At 32.9% G+C, this 5,284-nt stretch overlaps 1 pseudogene; it reads right to left on the reverse strand.

The window, feature by feature from the left end:
* Positions 1–293: 293 nt before the first annotated feature.
* LOC111406827 lies at positions 294–4,976 on the reverse strand (annotated as a pseudogene).
* Positions 4,977–5,284: the final 308 nt, after the last annotated feature.

Raw genomic sequence — 5,284 nt, forward strand, 5'->3', positions numbered from 1 at the left:
AATATGACATAACACAGCAGGAGAGGCTAAACATAGCTTAAAAATCTTCAGAATGATTTCCAAGTTTTCTGCAATAGAAGGATATAATTAGCTTCTGAGATATGATTAAATTATTTTTTAAAGAGTAGTCAATTTGAAACATGAATACTAAGTGATTAAAACTGAAATTAGGTCCTGATGTCATTGATTAAATTTTACTTCAAATTTGACCTTAACCTTTTTGTGTTATGACGAGATGGAAATAGCAAAGTTAATACAGAAACAAACCTCTTCATATAAGATCCACCTCTGTATTATGCTTGACAAAATCCAGTTTTGATGTTTTGAAGCCTTCTTAGAACATCTTTCATATTGAGCCTCTCATTAGGCAAATCAGACGTGCACTCTAGTGCTAGTCCCATCAATGATCTAAAGAAGCTCTCTTTGGCTTGAATATTGTCTTCAACTGCATTCACTAGATCAACATCCATTATCTGCATCATTGCATTCGGAAAAGATTCGAACACCCATCTCCTCATTGTAAACTCTCCAACAAACATTTCATCTGTTGGCTTCTTTTTGGTAAATATCTCCATCAGCAAAATCCCATAGCTATAAACATCCGCCATAGTCGATACTACTCCAGAAGATCCATACTCTGCAAAATTGGCATATGTGATCAAATAAACAAGTGAAATGCTAAATGATGGATACACAAATGAGAGACAATAATTGAATTAATATACTTTTAGCAGGCAAACCATTTGTCAATAATTATGGGTGTAACCTTTAACCATATATATATAGAGAAGTAGTTGAGATAAATGGTTTACCTGGAGCCATGTATCCTATGGTGCCCAATGTGTTGGTAATCAAAATTCTCTGCTCTTCAGTGAAAAGCTTGGCAATGCCAAAGTCTCCAATATGGGCAACCATATCTTCATCTAAAAGTATGTTGCTGGGCTTCAAATCACAATGGACAATTGGAGAGGGACACCCATGATGTAGATACTCAAGTGCAAATGCCACTTCTATCATTATTTCCAATCTCTGAGCTATATTTAGGAAATGGTTGCTTGAGGACAATCATTTAAGAAGGTCTCCATTGGGCATATATTCCAGCACCAAGACCTTAAGATCAAGGTTGGAGCAACTACTAAGTACCTTGACGAGATTTCTATGCCGAACATTGCAAAGTATTTGGCACTCAATATCAAAACTTTGGTTTAAACCTTCCAAATCTAAATTAAAAACCTTAATAGCCGCAATCATTCCATCTGAAAATATTCCCTTATACACTGAACCAATATTGCCTTTACCAATCAGATTCTCTTCACCAAAGTTATTGGTAGCATTTAGAACTTCATAATATGAAATCCTCTTGACGGTGATAGGAGAAGTAGGCTGAGCTGGAAGATGTGTATTTTTCCTATGGTGTCTTATTAAATAAACCACACCAATTGCCAAACTTAATACAACAACAATTGATGGTAAAATGTACTTCAAAACTCTGGTATTGCTTGATAATCTAGTTGTATTACCTTTGCATGGCTTGACCTTATATTTCGATGCTCCACACAACTCTCTATTGCCTAGGAAAAAATCTGATGTAAGGTTCTTAAAAGGCCCTCCATTTGGAATTTCACTGCGGAGTTCATTGAACGAAACATTGAAATAATCAAGGTACTCAAGTTTCTCCAATGACGTTGGAATTGCACCATAAAGATTGTTCTCGGATAGATCCAAACTTTGCAATGAAATCAGATTACCAAACGACTCAGGTATACGACCATATAATCGATTGTTTGAAATTATTAGCCTTTCCAAATTCTGAAGTTGTCCTACAGTGCTTGGAATGTCACTTGAGAATTGATTTCCGGATAGATATAACTCTCTCATGCTCTTAATGTTGCCAATTTCTGGAGCCAGCGACCCATTCAACAAATTATAAGCTAAATTCGAAATCTGAATATCTTGATTAGTCCAGAGTGTGGATGGGATTGTGGAAGTCAATGAGTTGTAAGCTAAATCAATGATTCCTAAAAATGTAAGATTTCCTAAACAAGTTGGTAGCTGTTGAGAAAGCTGATTATTCCCCAAATCTAGATGATACAGAGTTACCAATTTGCAAAGGTTGTCAGGCACCGACCCCCCAATATGTTTATTGTCACCAAGGCTCAGCGATTGTAATTTTCTCAGTTGGCCCAATGTGTCTGGAATTGTTCCTGTCAATTCATTGCTTCCAATGTCTAACTCGATCAAGTTGCTCATATTACCAATTTCATTCGGAATGAAACCTTTAATACCACAATCATAGGCTTTGAAATATTCAACAGATGCTGACAAATTACCCAAGGATTTTGGTAATATTCCATCAAAATAATTTTTTCCCATCTCTAGGCTCTGCAACTTCCTACAATTTTTTAATGAAATAAGAAAATCCAATTCGAGCATTGAAGGATCATTTATCAACTGATTATAACCAAAAGATAGAAAATTTAGGTTATGCAAATTCCCAAGATTCGTGGGTACTCGTCCACTGAAGTAGTTTTCACCAAGATCCAACTTAGTAAGTTTTGAATAATTTGAAATAGAGGCAGGAATGTCTCCAGTCAACTGATTGATACCAAGCAAGAGACGTTCGAGATTAGGGAGCCCATTGACAATTGAAGATGGAAGATTGCCCGAGATACTAGTGTTAACAGAAGCAAAAAATTGTAACATGGAGAGATTAAAGATGGATTTAGGTATTTGACCCTCAATACGATTGTCAGAAATAGCAAATTCCTTCAAATTTGTTAAACTTCCAATTGAATGCGGAATTGTACCTATATTGAGGTGTATTATCGTGTTTGTCAGTGCACTCAAATTAATGAATATGAAAAGTACTAATAAATAAGAGATATGTACTGGTCAGCATATTCAAGACCAAATATAAATATTGAAGTGATGACGAGTTTCCAATTTCATATGGAATGCTTTATGTGATACATTTTAGGATATTGTAAATTGAAAATTGAAACCCAAGAGTCAAATATTTAAAATTTCAAAAAGTTATTATCATATAATAACATCGAAATTGTAAAGAGTTAAATTTAATCAAAATATTAAATTAAATATTAGTGGCTTTAAATATATCTATAATTTATTAAATATCACATCAAGTGAGAATTAGTTTTTGGATTAATTCCCAATTAATTAATATTCGCATCGATTTAATGAATATTAATTAGAATTTTTCATTCACATCCATGTCCATGTTATTAATTCTCAATTAATTATCTTTCACATTCACTTAATTAATATTAATTAGAATTTGATATTAAAAAATGCTGTTTATTATTCACGTCCATGTATGCTAATTAACATTCAATTTCACTTAATTGAAAATTAAATTATGTTCATTTAGTATAAATGGTTTAATATTCATTGTCACGTATATATTATAGATTATAATAGTCACATTCAAGTATGTGTCTCACTATTTATGTGCATGTATAAAATTAACATTTATTTTCAGGGATTTTCATTTTTCTCATATTTAGATCAAAAGGGTAAATGGAGGTACAACACTTATAAGCATTTCAGAATAACGTGCAAACCACGTTTGACTCTGACTAGTGTTATTAAAATAAGAATAATTTTAGAACAATAAATATGTAAATTAATTTAAAATATTAAATTATTTAGTAAACAAGGTGATGTAGGGCAAAGTGACCAATATACGAGAATAAAGATTAAACCTAAAACCACGTTAATTCTTAAATTGCATGCTAAATTTAGAAAATAAATAATTCGTAGGTTCACAATCGAGTATTGAATAATTAATCTGAGACGGCAAATCGTTGATTCCGCATAAAACCTTTGAGGTTAAAAAATTGTAAAAGAAAAATTCTCAAAACTTTTATAATGTTTTAATTAATCAAAACACTCCAAATACAAAGCTCATCATTGCAGTTAACAAAGAAAACGCCTAATCATTAATCTTAGTCAAAATTGCATCTTGGTCCTCAAACTAACAAATTGACAAAAAAGGAAAAAGTAGATCAAATTAATAGGTTTGTCCGTTGATTCATGCTATTGCATGAAAAAATTATAGGCCAAAATTATTCCTAGTTTCAAAACGCACGATCGAAGTTTCGTTCGTAAGTACATACGTAACTTAAGTGCATACAAAATGTAAAAGGACATACTAGATGGGCATCAACACGTAGATAACTATGCATGTTAGCTTTAAACGTACCTCTCAAATTATTTTCTACAAGATAGAGAATTTGAAGCTTTGTCAAGTTCCCAATTTCCATTGGAATGCTCCCAACAAAATTGTTATGCGCCAGAGAAAGGTGCTTAAGATTCATGCATGTTCCCAAGCTTGGAGGAATGTTGCCACTTATTTGATTTAAATAAATCGTTAGCCACTCTAGCTTTGGAAGATTATAGCAAATATCCATAGGTAGACTTCCTGAAAGACTATTGTTTGTAAAAATAATTTCTGCCAAAGAAGAGAGGTTGAAAATCCTGTTTGGAATATCCCCATTGAGTTTGTTATCCGCAAGGTTTAACTTCTGAAGATTTCCAAGAAATTCAAAACTTGGTGGAATAGAACCAGTTAGCTCATTGTTTTGCATATCTATTTCTTGAAGCTGGCTTAAGTTACCAATTTCATTAGGGATAAGACCATGAAAATTATTATTGCTAAGATTTAAGGATTTCAAAAAAGAGAGTTCACCGATTTCTTTAGCAATAGTACCTGCGATGCCCATATTTGCTAGATTCAAGCCCCTAACTCTTATATGTCTCGTGCCACAAGTAATCCCAATCCAATTACAGAACGAGATTCCTTGTGACCAATTTTTTGCCAAGATTTTATTTGGAGAAGTTATTTGAGATTTGAACACTAGAAGAGCATACTCATCAGTGGAGCTATTTAGAGATGCAACAATGTTGATAAACAAGTACAGCACTGCCAGGAACATAAAGATGGCATTCTTTCCCATGGCTAATTTGAAATGCATAAAGAAGATTGGAGGGAGCATGTAATGATGATTTGATAAGAATATTTATTTAGTTCAACATACAATATATAGTAGAAATTACGTATATGGTCTTTTCACTAATTTTCCAATACTTTTGGCAGCATTTTCGATATGGAATTTGTGTAAACGTGTTTCTAACGGTGAATGAAGACCATAATTGCGAAGTGGAATATTCTCAGTAATTGGAGCTCATTACACCATTATGATCTCCAACTCTTCCAAAAATAAAACAAGCTTTTCTTCACTACCAAACCGGAGAAATTATTCCA

This window comes from Olea europaea, chromosome 12 (assembly GCF_002742605.1).
Source record: "Olea europaea var. sylvestris chromosome 12, O_europaea_v1, whole genome shotgun sequence".
NCBI classification, from domain to species: domain Eukaryota; kingdom Viridiplantae; phylum Streptophyta; class Magnoliopsida; order Lamiales; family Oleaceae; genus Olea; species Olea europaea.